Raw genomic sequence first — 16,864 nt, forward strand, 5'->3', positions numbered from 1 at the left:
GGAAACCCTTGGTCCTGCCAAGACTGAACTCCCAGTGAACATGATTGTTGGGGGGAGGTCGCTAATGGGGGAAGGATGGGGAGGGGAACACCCGAATAGAAGGGGAAGGGAAAGGGTTGAGGGATGTTGGCCTGGAAATCGGGAAGGGGAATAACAATCGAAATGTAAATAAGAAATACTCAAGTTAATAAAGATGAAAAAAATAAAAAGAAAAAAGATGGTGTGGTCCAGATTAGAGGTGGGCCTTTCCATCTCAAAAGATCTGAATTAAAGCTTTATCTTCTGATCTCCAAGATTTGGATTACAAGTAGGTCTTCTTGCTTCAGAAAATTTAATTAAGAAAAAAAATCCAATGGTGCTTATGCCTTTAGCATCAGCATCCAGGAGGTAGAGGCAGGTGGATCTCTGAGTTCAAGGCCAGCCTGGTCTACAAAATGAATTCCAGGTCAGCCAGAGCTACACAGGGAAACCCTGTCTCAAAAAAACCAAAGAAGAGGAGGAGGACCAAAAGGAGGGGGTTGAAGAGAGGAAAACAGAAAGAAGGAAGGAGAGAGAGAGAGAGAGAGAGAGAGAGAGAGAGAGAGAGAGAGATCTTCCCCTCACAGGGCATCAAGCCATTTGGCATTAGTTAATTCCAGGTACACTCAAGTTGACAGCCAAGAACAGCAATCACATTACCCGTGGTTGTGATCTCACCCTGGTAGGCTCCTGAGTAGGAGGCTGAAGCAGGAGAATTGCCATAAGACTGATGCCAGCATGAACTACACACGTGTTCCAAGCCAAGCCAATCTCAGCTACAGTTTGAGATTCTGTCTGAAAAATATGAAAGAGAAAGAAAACATAATTTCCTAGTGCAGTGTTTCTCAACCTTCCTATGGCCTCAACCCTTTAGAACAGTTCCTCATGCTGTGGGGATTCCAACTACAAAATTATTTTGTTGCTACTTCACAACTGTAAATTTGCTACTGTAATGAATCTTTATTGTAGTGTAAACTATCTGCTAGGAGACCCTGTGTGGGTCACGACCCACAGGCTGAGGGCCTTTGCCCTAGAGGTGGTCTTGGCCTAGATTATATAGTTCATACTATAATGGGCTCTCTCAGTTTTTGAAGGTCAAGTATATTCACTTGTACCATCAAAACTTAAAAATTCAGTTGAGCTGCTGGCTGGTACGGTGTGACATCCCCCAGAATACCTTTGCCATTTTGTTCCATGCCTGCCAGCCATTTCATATTGTTGCTGTAACAGGCCTGCTGTCACTGACGAGGAGAAGGGACTTGGCTCAAGGACATGCTGACCACACACCTTGTTTTGTTCTGAATGTTCTGTATGCGGTTTGCTAATCTAGAGAAATTCTACACCTGAAGGATTGGTTCCCTGAAGTGGACACAGGTGAAAGGCTAAGGCAGATGTGTGAAGGAATGTTTCACTGAGGCAGATGCAGGTAAAAGGATGTTCTGCTAAAGCACGCATGTGAAAGGACATGTGATGAAGGGTTCTGCACTAAGGACACACATGCATTTGTCTGCCTTGCATTCTGTAGTTGAGCTGCATTTGTTGGGACTTCATAGAACCACAGCAAAAACCCTTCTGGTGGGCTGTGTGGTTTCTCGCTGTTTCCTTGGGCTCGGGCTGATGGGCAGAGTGATGTCAGCTGAGACAGACACATGTGCTGACGCAGGACACACGCTGAGGCCAGGCCCATGGAGGACCCGGGATATTGAGAGGGAGTTTGGATAGAGTTATGCTTGAGTAGCTTGTTGGTCTGGGGTCTCTGCTGATCTCTGCTCGCCTGAGAGCTGCTCTTACTGACTGTGTAGCATCTTGACTGTTTTTGTTCCCCTTGGACAGCCCTCAGGACCAGGCTCTCCTCTCCCTTAACCATGGCTGCTGTCCTCTTCTTCTCTCCTCTCCATCACACATGTTCTTCCTTTATACTATGTCAGCTTCTTCCTCCTCCTTCCCTCCTCATGATCCTCTCTAGCAAAGCCCTCAAAGCTCACCTCCCCCATCTCTCTGCTGTGCAGCTGTTGGCTGTTGGCTTCTTTATAATCACAGTTAACTGGGAGCAGGGTCAGTTATTTGGGGTTAACCAGTCTTGAGTTCTACAAATTAGCATTAAAATACAAGCAGCATTAGGCCAATCCACTACAGGAGTTTTTGTTTGTTTGTTTGTTTGGTTTGGTTAAATTTTCATTTACCTTTTTACTTGTTATTTTATTTTTGGCTATTTTTTATTAATTAGTTATTTTATTTATTTACATTTCAAATATTGTCCTACTTTCCACACTCCCTTCATCAAACCTTACATTCCATTTCTGCTCAGCTTTGCCTATGTGACAGTGCTCCTGTACCCACACATATCCATCCCCACCTCACACCTCTAGGATCTGCATTTGGTGGGGCAATAGGCCTCACCTTGAACCATGGAGCATCCTTGCATACACTTTGGCTGGCAGTTTGGCCCCTGGGAGCTTGGGGATTAGGGAAAGAGGATCTGGTCAGATATTAAAGCCAATGATTGCTGCATTCTCTTCTTTTTCTGGTTATAGGTGAAATTATGTTTGTGTGCTTCTCTTTTTTGAAATTATTGAGAGATGATTAATTTCTTGGTTTTTCTTGGGTATAGTTTAGTTTATTGTCTTGGAGTTTTCCTCCTATTATCCTCTTTTGTGCTTTCTTAGAGAAAAGTATTGTTTATATTTGGTTTTGTAGGGTTGGGGATTTAGCTCAGTGTTAGAATGCTTACCTGGCAAGCTCAAGGCCCTGGGCTCGGTCCTCCGCTCCGGAAAAAAAAAATTATTCATTAAATTTGTTTTGACAAGAAATATCTTGGTTTCTCCATTTATGGTGATTGAGGATTATGCTGGATATAGGAGCCTGTGTCTGCATTAGCTCTGCCCAAGATTTTCTGACCTTTAGAGTCTCTGTTGAGAAGTCTGGTGTAATTCAGATACGTCTGAATTTTTTTTGTTACTGGATGTTTATACTGAAAGAACCACAAATTTGGTGAGACTCTCGCTCCAGTCTCCTTATGGCTTGCCCCAGGAAACACGCATAGCCGATCTTGATGTAACAACAAGAGGTAGCTTTATTAACAAGATCTCGGGACGACACGTATCTCACGGAGCCGACCTCGAGCCTCTAAAGGCAGGGGTTTATATAGGGAAAGCCAGGGGATTTCGCGCTGTTACACATGATTGGCTGATTCAAATGGTGCACAGTTACTTTTAGTGCGGAGTTACATCAGCAAAGAATACGTGTAATCTAGCATCTCAGCAATGTGGGTAGGGTGACTCATCTCACTCAGCAGGGGGATGACTCATCCTCAGGGAGTGAAGGAAGGGGAGGGGGTGGCTCCAGATGGCCAGTGTCCTTGGGGGCTGATAGCCGGGTCGGTGAACCCTATCTCAAATTCTCTCAGGCATGTAAGCACTTTGTTTGTGACTGACTTTTTGAAATTTAGCTCTTCAATACCTTACCCCTTTTAATGTTCTTTCTTTGATCTGTGCATTTAGTGTTTTAATTATTGTGTGAATGGAGGAATTCTTTCTGGTATAATTAATTTGATGTTCTGTAAGCTTGTTGTACCTTTATGGTCTTTTCTTTCTTTACCTTATGGAAGTTTTCTGCTATGATTTGTTGAAGGTGTTTACTGGACCTATGAACTAGAAATCTTAATTCTCTTCACTATCTATTATCCTTAGGTTTCGACATTTAATTGTGTCCTGAAATTCATTGATGTTTAGATTCAATGAACCATACATGTTTATCTGAGATGGGTGTTTATGCTTTGTGGGTGACCTCCTTTACCCCAACTGTTCTATTTAGTAGCACGTTGGATAATGAAACATGGTCAGCAATGGTGACCTCTTCCCATAAACTATATGAAAATAGGGAGGGGAATTGATGTGTGTCAAGTATCCGTAGTCTCCTGGGTGGTTTTGATTCCCAGTTGGCCACATGCAACAGTTTCAAAAGCCCAGGTTTGATGTTCCTTGGGATTCCCATGATGATGTACTCAGATATGACAGAAAAAGACCAGAATACACATGTGAGAACTTGATTTCTATAATAGAGAGAACATTACTAAGTTATGTTACAAAATATTAGATCACACGGTGATCTCTATGAATGTATTATTTAGTGAAAAACTAGTGTGTGGTATAGCATTGCCATGGCACAGACATTTAAAGAAAAATTTGTTTGTTTACTGCAAACATGGACTTTATTACCATATGACTCACCTACTACACACCTTCATTGCAAAGGTAAAACGTGCACTTAGGTCCAGAGGAGATCAAGGCATATCTTGAAAGGAAATGAAGATGACTAATGCAATGGAAAGTCTTTGAATTGAAGGATTTTTAAGAAAGTGTGCAGAGGGAACAAGAATGCTCTTCTTCTGAGAGGTCAGTGAATTAGGAAGGATAGTTGGGAGCTTTACTTGACTTCAGCATCTGATTCCTGAGACTTCATTGGTAAACTTAATGTCTGGAATTTTGTGTTGTAAAACAACACATTGGCTCTGCAGCTTTTGGGAAGGCCCATGGACAGAGAGATCACACCCGCTGGGAACCATTTGTGTGGCCATCACATTTTGGAAAGACACTTGAGAAGTCCTCAAGGAGAAAATAATGAAAAACTAAATGTCTTCACAGGAATTACCTCAATTCTGACTATGATTTTTTCATATTAGTAATTTATACTTGATTCTTTCTTTTTTAATTTAAAACAAGAGCCTTCAGTTTTAATCTGTGGTGGTCGTAGAGTCACAAAATGCTTACAATACCTGTATGACACCGGTGTCGTCTCTGTCTCCATCCTGCAGATAGGAGAGACACCACGAAGTTCTTCTCAAAGCAGTTTATTCAGCATTTATTTCTTTCTGCATGCAAGCAGCAATCTCCTACCCCCAAGGACACTCCCTACTAAAAAACCAGTAACCACGCCCCATCAGTCCAGTCTACATAGTCTCAGTTCATAGGTCCACGCCAAATGGCCTGATCTTGTGTCATGGTGCGCCTGCGCAGCTCACACGATGGGCGTGGCTTACTTTTGGATGTATGAGGAAGTCAGGTGCTAGTCATAAGACTTGGCAGCAGTCCCGGGCGCCATCTTGGGATTGCCGCCACACCTGCTCCCCACAACCCGGGATCTAACACTATGGGGCTAGAGATTCTTCTTTTAAATGCATCACCATGAACAACTTCCATTTAACCAGCAGGGTCCATGCCAGGCAGACACTGAGCAGGTTGTATGTTCTGTTAATCTCCACAACAACCCAATTCAGCAGAAACACGTCCATTTTACAGGTGAAGAAACCACAGCTCAAAGCAAATGAGTATCAGGGTCCCCTCAGTCTCACTGGCTGTCACTCAGACCCACATCCTTCTCTGTAAAGGGAAGCCATGGGCCTGATGTGGGCTGTGCAAGCTGACTCTGCTGAGATGATCAATGCTATTCTTGACCCTGGAAGAATTTAAGACAAGGTGACCCACAGACTCCTGGGGTAGATTCTGCCTCTGGGTTCTAGGGTGGGACACAGTATCACTTGTCGTGGGTCTCTACTCATCTGAGGAGTCTGTTCCCATCTGTCAGCTTCTATGGCAGTGGCTCAAATCACTCCTAATGATGCAACCCTTTAATGCAGCTCTTCATGCTGTGGTCACCCCCACCATAAAATTATTTCATTACGACTTTGTAACTAATATTGCTGTTCTTGTAAGTCATAATATGCAACTTATCTGATAGGCAAAGTATCAGAAAAAAAGGGCCTGGGAAGGGGTCTCGACCCACAGGTTGAGAAACATTGCTCTGTGAAATACTTTTTTTTTTTATTTTTTATTTTTATTAACTTGAGTATTTTTTATATACATTTCAAGTGTTATTCCCTTTCCCGGTATCCGGGCAAACATCCCCCTCCCCCCTCCCCTTCCTTATGGGTGTTCCCCACCCAACCCTCCTCCCATTGCCGCCCTCCCCCCAACAGTCTAGTTCACTGGGGGTTCAGTCTTAGCAGGACCCAGGGCTTCCCCTTCCACTGGTGCTCTTACTAGGATATTCATTGCTACCTATGGAGAAAGAGTCCAGGGTCAGTCCATGTATAGTCTTTAGGTAGTGGCTTAGTCCCTGGAAGCTCTGGTTGCTTGGCATTGTTGTTCATATGGGGTCTCGAGCCCCTTCAAGCTCTTCCAGTTCTTTTTCTGATTCCTTCAATAGGGGACCTATAGTGGTTTGCTGCTGGCATTCGCCTCTGTATTTGCTGTATTCTGGCTGTGTCTCTCAGGAGCGATCTACATCCGGCTCCTGTCGGTCTGCACTTCTTTGCTTCATCCATCTTGTCTAATTGGGTGGCTGTATATGTATGGGCCACATGTGGGGCAGGCTCTGAATGGGTGTTCCTTCAGTCTCTGTTTTAATCTTTGCCTCTCCCTTCCCTGCCAAGGGTATTCTTTTTCCTCATTTAAAGAAGGAGTGAAGCATTCACATTTTGATCATCCGTCTTGAGTTTCGTTTGTTCTAGGGATCTAGGGTAATTCAAGCATTTGGGCTAATAGCCACTTATCAATGAGTGCATACCATGTATGTCTTTCTGTGATTGGGTTAGCTCACTCAGGATGATATTTTCCAGTTCCAACCATTTGCCTACGAATTTCATAAACTCGTTGTTTTTGATAGCTGAGTAATATTCCATTGTGTAGATGTACCACATTTTCTGTATCCATTCCTCTGTTGAAGGGCATCTGTGAAATACTTTTAAAGTAAGGCCTTCTTCTCAGGAGAACCCGGAACAGTTGTCAGACCAGAGATGCCCTGAACTAGTTACATGTTTTAGCAGGCCTTAAGGACAACAGAGATTCCTGGCTAAAGGCACAATCTGAAATCACTGTCCCCAGGACATTTCTTGCCTCAGGTTTTCCCCATAACAATGTGAGTCTGCTTGAACATGTCTGTCCAGGAAGCCAGTCCCTGTAGACTGTTATACAGACAGAATGCTAAAGTTAAGAATGGTTTCCCTCTGACGGCCCATAGTCACTTCTCTAGAAGTAAGTTCAAGTCCCCTGTGTGTAAAGTCACATAGTGTGTGAGACTTGAAATGTCATCCGTTTGAGTTGACAAAAAACAATTCTCACTTCAGATTTACAGCTGACCAACAGTTATTTTCAGGAGAACACAGAGGGTGGCCAGGCCTGCAGAGTCAGATCCCCTCCCTGCTTGGGACAATCCCACCCACAGTAGACTTCTGCTTCTCCTAACAGTGTTATCAGAAAATGTGACCTTAAGGTTCTGAAGTACACACTATGAACAAACCCTAAAGTTGTTAGATGGCCGATATGGGGCTTTTCTCTGCTTTAAGATCATTCTGGCCTCTCCTCTCCCCTGGACTGCATTCTGTTCTCTCTGGTCCGTTGATCTTTAAGTACCTGGGTTCAACTCAAGGCCTGGGTGGGGAGAAGGACCTTTTCTTGTAGGAATGAGCATGGATCAAGAATGTATCCCCACTGTGACTGGGCAACAAAGTACCAGAAAATCTCCTCCAATCACAGAACTGGGTCATGTGGGAGCCACCACTGTTTCAAAGGGACAGCTGGTTGCTTTCTCCTGGAAGAAGCACTTGGGGGTTGACTGTCACTTCTGAGCCTTCTGTTCTAAGTCACTTCTCAGAAGAAACACTTTGCTCTAAGTCCTTTGGGGGACTCACCCAGCACTGGGGCTGGAGGATCCTATGGTGTTGCAGCTCTAAGCTGGGAGGGGGAGCTCGCACACTGACTTGAAGAAGCCTGTTTTCACAGCTGATCTATGTCTGAGGAACAGGTGCTTTTAAAGAAGCATGTGAAAGCATATCCTGCAGGAGAACCCATTCTGCAGGGAAAGTCACACAGGACATCCAAAAGTGGATTCCCACCTTCCACAGGGTGGGTGAACCAGGGAGGGCGCTGGATGGTCAGAGAGTTTGAGAAAAGCCTGGATTTTCTGAAAGACTTCCAGCACTTTACATCCCACCACTATCCCAGGCTCACATGTGAGGCTCAGCAACGAGCGCCACCTGCTGGGGTCCCTGAAAACTAAACTTGGAGTGGAGAACTGTGGAATACACCTCTGGGTAGGGGGAGATGCAGGACTCCAGGGCCAGGCCTGGGGTCTGTCCCTTTGGGTCTCCTTGCTTCCCAGAGGCTCTGAGTGCAGGGCCAGAGAGCCCAAATCTCAAATTCTTTGGCCTAAGTAGTGAGAGTCAACAGGGCAGGGCAAGGCAGGGCAGGGATGGGCAAAGGAGGGCCAGGCACAGGAAAGCCAAGCCCAGCCAGCCAGTGGATAGGCTCTGGGCATGAGGGACTGGGGACAGCAGGACCGACCCTCACTCTCCAGTCTGGGCATGGCACCCCAGCAGGGATGTGGAGAGTCCTGGAACCGACAGCCCCTTGTCCTCTGGCTGCATCTGACAGTGCATGGAGGGCTAGAATTCAGAGAGGTTCCTGGGATCCCCCGATTTCCTAATCACATTGTGCTCACAAGAACACTATTAATCTTCTACAAAATTACAGAGCAGGCTGTATGAAGACTCTCAGCTGACAATGTGGACATAAATTATGAGTATGTGTAGCAAGACCCAGGTCACTTCCAGGTTCTTAGATAGTAACTGAGAACCTCAAACACGGTAGTGATGTGATAGTGTGGTGTTAATCTAGTGACAACTAGTTTCTATTGTGACACAGATGACTCTTTTTGTGTCATGGTTAGCTTATAATGAGTAGAAGACCTAAGCTTGAGAATAACCAAAGACTACATTAGTTCTCTAGGTGCTGAGCTTTTAAAAGCCCTGGGGTGACAGCAACTGTTTGTGGACATTCTGGATTATTCCTTCTGTACTTTAACTCTCTGAGTCACCTCCACTCTCAGTAAGTTAGTTCAATTCCATAAATTGGAAATCAGTCACCTGGAAGAAATACTTTCTTAATGTGATCTGAGATTGGCCGTGGAAAAAGGGTAGCTTGAACTGTCCCACCTAGGTTCTGGGCTTGCACAGGCCTGCTCTCCAAAAGAAACCTGTGTTCACAGCTATAGGCTGCATTCACTATGGATGCCCTTGAGGTTCCTCCCTAAACTGCTTAGATAAAGATAAGTTTCTTGCTAACAATCAAAAGAATTCATTATGCCAAGCTGGCCTAAAGGAAGTTAGTTTCTATTCTGTATTTTATCAGATGTGAATAATATACATGGTCCTCATTGGTAATAGGTGAAAGATCTGCTCTAATATGGAAACTAAGTGGTGCTGGAGGATGATCCTGACCAACAATGAGCAGTGGGAACACCAGAGCCCTGTACGGATGTCTGGCAACCTAACACGTTGAGCACGCACGGCTCAGTAAGTTCCCTGTGAACACACATCTCCTGAGATCTATTTAATTGGAGGTGATCCTGTCCACCTAATACAGCACATGCCCTGGAAAGACAAAAGCCACCTGAAGAAGCTGTGGTGACGACTCAGAGGTTAGAGCATCGGCTGTTCTCTCAGAGGAACCACGTGGTCCCTAACAATAATATACAACGGGGAATGGGATTCCTTCCTTTGGACTATGAGGGAAATTCACCCAGGACAGGCCACAGACAGACTGTAGAAAAAAAGACCCATTGACATAAATGATAAAAGTAAGTCTAATCTACATCAATAAAAACACAGCATACTTCTGGTCAAGGACAAGACCATCTGTCAAAACCTGTTTCCCAGCATGACATTGAAGGTCATAATCTCTGGGGTAAATATCGATGCTGTATTGCAAGAAAAGCTGAAGCACATGGTTCTCCATTAGGATGACTTCTGTATTCCTTTGAGAATGTTGTCAATTTTTCTGTAGCTGTACAGCAATGAGTGTATATTACTCAATATGTGGGGCACAGGGTCAACAATGAATGTGAGATGCAGACTGTTATATGTTAAGGTGAGCAGAACACATGACAGTATGGGTAAAGTATGGCAGTGATTACATAGTAAAGTGTGCATCTGAGAGACAGCCACATTATCCACACAGTAGACACTTCACACTGGGTACACCTTGCTGGCTTTGAATTCACTATTTAGCCCAGGCTCCCTGGAACATGCAGAGATCCATCTCCAGCTGTCAGTTCTAAGTCCACAGGAGCAGAAAGAACCCTTGAATAAGAATGATGGTCTTAAGAGTCAAGAGATTAAAATCAATTTTTATTGATAAGAAATACAATTTACAACAAAACAGGATTAAAATGAATTAATATAAATATTTAAAAGTATTTTAAAAATGAAAAATAGTAACAAGAGCATATAACTATGAAACAACAAATAGAAAACTTCAATGAAAATCATAACAGAATATTTCTAAACATCATATTCTTTTTTTTTTTTTTTGGTTCTTTTTTTCGGAGCTGGGGACCGAACCCAGGGCCTCGCGCTTCCTAGGTAAGCGCTCTACCACTGAGCTAAGTCCCCAGCCCCTAAACATCATATTCTTAACGAACATTTAGAAGCACAGATGTATTGCTGTTTCTCCTCTAGCACACATAATGAAAGGCGGTCCCCCAAGGTGTCTCTTAAGTGGTGATTTCTAAAGAAGAAAGTGAGTAAGACCTCAGTAAGTCAGGCTGGCTTAGTGATATATAAATTTAGGGTCTCTAAGCAATGACAAATTAACTATGAGGAAGAATATTCATCCAAAAAATGTTGTTAATAGTCAGGATGTTTGTCAGCAGGGGACTCCTGAGAAAGCAACTTATTCTTCAGGAAGCTCTCTTACTGGGGTGTGTCCAATTCCAGCTCTCTTGCACTTTCTGAGACCTGGGAGAGGAAGGCAGTTTTTCAGACACTGATTTGGTGGGGAAATGCAAGCCAGCTGTCAGAATGCTGCCTTCTACCACCTCAGTTCTATTGGACAGTCGAGATGGACCTTTTAACTGATATCATTGTTGTTAACTCTGCGGGCAGGGAAAATCTCCAGCAAGCATCACAGTAATGTGGCCTGCCAATCTGGGACCCAGACTTATACCAGTGCAAACCAAGAACAGGGCAATGGGAAGAGACCTCATTGGGTTGCAGGAAGAAAGGAGATGTCCACATGTCACCAAGATAAAAAAAAAAGTCAATGACAAGGATGAATTCGACATTTGCAATTGGTTCTTATCCCACAACGGTGCTTCCTACCTAGGAGGTCACATGACCACAAAATGTCATTTGTCACAGGACCAAGACCTTGTTGAAAACTCTACATAGCATATCACACAGTCATGCCATAATGAGGTATGTTATTCATCTGTCACCATTTCTGGACTGCAGCTTCAAAAAGAGAAGCAAAATATACTTGCCAATAGTTCAGTTTCTGAAAAGTGGTTACCTTCCCAGAATACTTGTACATAGACAGAGCAATGAACAATTCCATTACAGGCCATGATTGGCTCGTTGGGAGTGTAAATTAGAAAGCTTGTAGGGGAAAGCAAAGATGTATGAAATTGGAAAATGGTATCAGATATTGTTAAGCTCACACAGCTGCTTATTCCTACCAGATATTGCTGGGGTCTGGCGGTTTCTGGTCTTCTCCTATTCATATTTATCGTTCTGTTCAATTCAATCAAATATTTCTGTATCAGTGCACAATCAATCTGTACCACCTTGCTCTCCTGCATAGATGTGACGAAGTTCTTCATACATGTGTTCTCCATCAGGAGCGGCTGAGCAGGTTACTGGAAATACATTCTGCATAGTAAGATCTTGCTGCCCCTTTCTCCCATTCCTACTTCCAAGTTCCACTAACAACCCTAGAACCCATATACCCATGAAGACGTAGAATACATCTTGATACATATAAGGCTGCTGCAGAAACAGGAAAGAGCCAATTCAGGGAAGAAGAAAATTTTTATGGCCCAAGCATCAAATAGGGTCCAAATCTCTCAAAAAGAACATGGATCTACATCTATCCATGAAAGCCCAATGCATGGGGGCAACATCAATTAGTACTGGGCCAACACCCTCAAAGGAGGTCCGTAGAACCAAGAGAAGGTCATTCTAACCATGTGGTCCACGCACTGAGTTTTGTAAAACCTGGTATGACCCCAGAGGCCCAGGTCAGCCTAAAACCTTCTTCTGACTTCAATCAGTGCTGTTCTATCTAGAGCCTTCTGAAGATGCCTAGACAATCCTGGGATGAGTAACAGTCTTTTTTGGAACTGAAAACTGAGTCCTAATGACCCTGGCACACTGATGTGTAAACAGCACAAGAGATAGAATCACAGCTGAAGACCATCCAATCCAGAACAAAGAAATCAGAAATGGCCATTCCACAGGTGATAGCCTTTCTGACCAGGACTTACCTAGAGAAGGTAATCTCCTTCTTCAGCTTGTGGCTATTCTCATGGATCTCAGTGTTTTCCATCTCTAAGTTGTGCAGAATTGACATGACCACCTCCTCCATTCTCTCCAGGTCTTCATAATATGGATTTGGCCTGAAGTGGGGTCTGGCCCCAAATGATAGAATACAGCAAACATCAGCATTTAGGAATATATGAACTTAGGGTGGGTCCTGTACTACCCCAGCCCTGGAAGGACACCTTCTGAATTCTATATATTGGGATCTTCTTCAGCTTCAGAAACTTGTTATTCTGGGGCCAGGACACCGGAAGCTCAGCATCCAGATGGAGGGTTCCATGGCTCCCTTTGTTCAATACAGAAGACTGGACCTGGAGTCAAGACAGTTATGTTATCAAAAGCCTCAGCCACAGCTCTTCCGGGTACTCCCCTACACACCCAGAAAATGTGATTTGATTTTTCCTGTTTTGACAACAGGAATTATTCATTCTGAATAACTAATAGTGTAGAGACAGGCATTACACATAATTATGGAGTTGAGATCACATCTGGCCACAAAATAATAATCTGCCCAATGGATACAACTGTACAGACAAATGTGACCACACAGTCAAAGAACTGTGCTGTTGACAGTGGGGCTCCCAGAACAAAGCACTCACATCTCCACGAAAGTGTAGCATGGGTAAATACTCAGGCTAAGACATAGACCCGTAGACTCAAATTTGGAGGGAAATATAAACATATAAATGTTATACATATGCATTTGAATGTGTGCACATGCACATACACAGACTGAGACACAGCCACAAATAAAGAGAAATGTAAACAGAGAAAGAGAAATATGGAAACAGAGAGCACTGTGAGAACCAGGAGAAATGCATGCACCATTGCTGTCTCAGAGGGCAAGACACACAGACAAAAACAAACAGGCCTGAGCCTGAGACCTTCTAGTCAAGCATTGAGATGAACCCCCTCAGGCTGCTGCCTGGATCTTCCACCACTCAGTCCCCTGCCTAGCAAGTACAGAGACTCACCATAAACTGACTGCAATTACAATCTTGCAAAGCCACCAGCTGTCAAGGGCTTTGCAAATGCACACTGGGCACTCACTCTCCCTGACTTTATCCCCGAATTCTTCATTCAGACCACAAGTTCTGCTTTTCAATAAATGGAAGCAGATGAGTCCATTTTCCATCTGGCTCCTCAGGAAGGGTCAGGTTCTGAATCTCCTCTATATGGGAGGTGAGGTTTAAAAAGGGGTCGTTACAGAGACACAGCTTTCTAGAACCCAAAACCTTAAAAGGATAAGATGAAGGAGACATTGAACACCCAGGAATGGAACAAGAGCGTTTGGAGCGATTCATACCTGTTCTTCATGGATCTCTCTGTCACAAACATCAGGCAATCTCTCAGGTCGTTTCGCTCCTCTGTAATGAGCTGCAGCTCTTTAATCCACCTCTTATTTTCCTTCTTGGCCTGCTTCTTGCTTAGCTCAGTTCCAGTGGATGATGTTTCTCTCCCAGCGACTGTAGGTAGAAGGACACAGTGAACCTGCATGGGGAGAATGCATAGAGTGTACATAGACCACAGTGAGGCCTAAACAGGAGAACAAGCCTGGAACCCAGTGTCACTGCTAGACGATTGGTCGATGCTTAAGAGGCCTCCTCAGGGGATCTCAGTTCTCCCACTACTCTATAGAGACCAAGAGATGTAAGCAGCCAGGTGTTCCCTATGCCGGACATCACGTGCTTACATGTACCACGGAGATGGCTTCTCCAGGATTATTATCAGCTGAACAGGGTACAGCTGGTTCAGGACCCTCACCCCTGTGGTTTCAGAACTCAGATGATAAATTCACCATTCACAAAACTTGAGTGATTGGAGACACTCAGATGTCCTACCTTGATACTCTAGGCCAATATCTTTGGATTTAAAACGCATTTCCAGGGAGGACATGGTCAACAGACTTATCAATTCCCCTGTTTGAAATACCAAACCCCGAAGTGCCATTGGGTTACAGGCTGAATCTTGGTCTACACATTCCAAATAGTTTTGGTATTTTAGAAAAATGTTTGTAACACACAACCTCTAATATATAAAGCTAACGATGACCCTGCAATTAGAAGAAATCAGAGAAGGTCTAAGAACATAAGATTATTGCCTGGAGCACAATTCTCCCCGTGTTCCTACTGTCAGATATCCACTGTATTTAAAGAAGCAATGATAGTGAAATACATTGCTGCCCTGTCTAAACTCAGAAAAGGTGGACCCTCCATGACTCCTGATGGTGTTATTATATCAATGTAACATAACAAATGAACTGAAAAGTAAAGACCAGAAGTTCACAGTATAATATCATTGGCCTTACCATATCCTCCCAGTGGGGATGGGGAAACTAAAGTTCTGAAATCCTGACTTTCAGGGATTGTGATATTCATGGAAATTCAATTCCTTTTCAGATGCTCCAGTTGTTGTGGCCCATTGCTAGAAAGGTCAGCTTAAGCCTGCAGCACCCCCTGACAGGAAGCTCAAAATACACTGCCCAGAACTTACTCAACATTCCCCAGAAGTGCTGTCTTTGTCCATCATTACTTTGAGACGAAAGGCCAGACTCCTTCACTCTAGTCTCTCCACAATCGACGTTCCCCCTCCCAAAACGGTTGCGAAGACAGGAAAACATGTCTTAGGGTGTAACCGCCAGACTCAGACTGAGAGAAACTAGGGCACTGGTTGTCACTACAACACTGGTGACATCACAGAGGATGCCAGAACTCTCTAGGAGACAATAGAATGTCCAAGAAGGGACAGCAGATGTCATGGGGAGCAGACTTTGCCTCCCTGCTAATGTTCTCCCTGTACTGAGCATAAGCAGAGGTGCCCTTTCCAGGAGACATTCCTGGGGCAGAGTCACTGAGCATCTCCTGCTTCCAAAGCCAAATTTTCCTCAAGGCTTGATTATAAAAACCTTAGTAATTCTTATGCATCTAAATGAATGTTTCCTTCCATATCTTGCCCCAAAATGTCTCATCCTAACTCAAATTGTCCTCATTCACCAATGTTAGCCATTAAAACTTCCTGAGATTTCACACCAGCTTGAATATGCAGTCAAAAGTTCTCCTGTCTCATTCTGTACAGGTGCTTTAAATCACATCAAGAAATAGTCTGCATGGTAGGTTACAACATGCGTGTGTATTAGGGGAACACTCATGAAGTCATGTGCTTAGCAATCGACAATTGCCAGAATATTCCTTAGGAGAAAGAGTTGATGACTTTATGGTGCTAGGAAAAGTGTGGAGACCAGTTGGCAGAGGAAAGTGCAATATTGGGACCACGAGTGAAGGGAACCTCATGCTGCTTATGGGGTTCTCTTCTCTTTACCAATGTTACCAAAGGAGCATTGCTCACAGGCCTGAGTAAGATACATCATGTGCTTTTATCAGAAAAATAAAATAGTCAAGAGATATAGGGGATGCACATAAACGGCTAAATGGTGCTTATCCTTTAAGTGGATAGAGCAAGGTCCCAGCACCTGTACACTGGGAAATGGCCACCCCACCAAACACAAAACCATCTATCATAGTAAATAATGAATACTTTATAGAATGCACACATTAACACTGATAGATCACTTCCGTAGTTCAAATTTTGGGGGCAAATTCATATAGCAACTTATATAGCAAAAAATAAGAAAGAAAGAGAAGAGAAAAAGTCAAAACAAAAAGCTCAAGCTTCTCTCTCATATGAGGACTGCAGGAAGTGTTATATGGTAGTCAGTTCTGATTAGGCCATTTTAGATAGAACAGTGCATAGTGACCCTTAATGTGATGGGCCCTATATAAAGATTTTTGCAATATTGGAATTTTAACAGACCTCAACCAGAACATACAGAAGAGGCAAGGATGTGATCACCATGTCCTTGCTCTCTATCAGGGTATTTTTCTGTGTCCTTGATTGTCAGGCATCTAACAGCAACAATCTGAAATAGCTGGTAGACATGGGAAAACGTGGCTAAAACTATAGTTGTGGGTTACACACCTCAACTGTCAAAGGCTAATGCTGTCCTCACAGTCCTTGGAGGCCACTCTTGTAAGCCTATGTATTGGAAAGTGGAAAGAGGTTCATCTGAGCTCAGAGTGAACCTGGCCAGCCAGGGAGAGGGCAACATGTGATACTTGAGATCCTGTCTAAAACCAGCACAGAAACCCACACTTCATTCAAAGCATCATCTACTAATTCTCGATTATCTACCATTCTCTCCCTACCAGCCGTTCAGTTTGGAATGGTAGAAAAAAAAACTGGAACTGATCTTTCTATTCTAAGGACCTTGATCTCTCTCTTTCCTTAGGTCCACATTAAGAGTGCATACAAATGGATACCACCATCTGAACATCTTAGTATTATCTACTCTGTATATGTAGCATAATACTGTGCCTATGACAGTCTCAAGCTTCCTTGAGTGTTGTTGCCCCATCAAGAAGTGTGATGTACTGAGGCCAATCCCCAGGGATCCTTTCAAGGGATTAGAAGAAAGCC

General features: G+C 43.7%; 1 long non-coding RNA gene across 1 annotated transcript; it reads right to left on the minus strand.

The window, feature by feature from the left end:
- Window positions 1-11,539: 11,539 nt before the first annotated feature.
- Window positions 11,540-14,989, minus strand: LOC147998811 (uncharacterized). Its single transcript, XR_015643773.1, has 3 exons — window positions 14,885-14,989; window positions 12,337-13,882; window positions 11,540-11,709 (listed from the first exon to the last, which is right to left on the minus strand). It is a non-coding gene; the product is annotated as an uncharacterized LOC147998811 (long non-coding RNA).
- Window positions 14,990-16,864: the final 1,875 nt, after the last annotated feature.

Source organism: Rattus norvegicus, chromosome 19 (assembly GCF_021556685.1).
Source record: "Rattus norvegicus strain SHRSP/BbbUtx chromosome 19, alternate assembly SHRSP_T2T, whole genome shotgun sequence".
Taxonomy (NCBI): domain Eukaryota; kingdom Metazoa; phylum Chordata; class Mammalia; order Rodentia; family Muridae; genus Rattus; species Rattus norvegicus.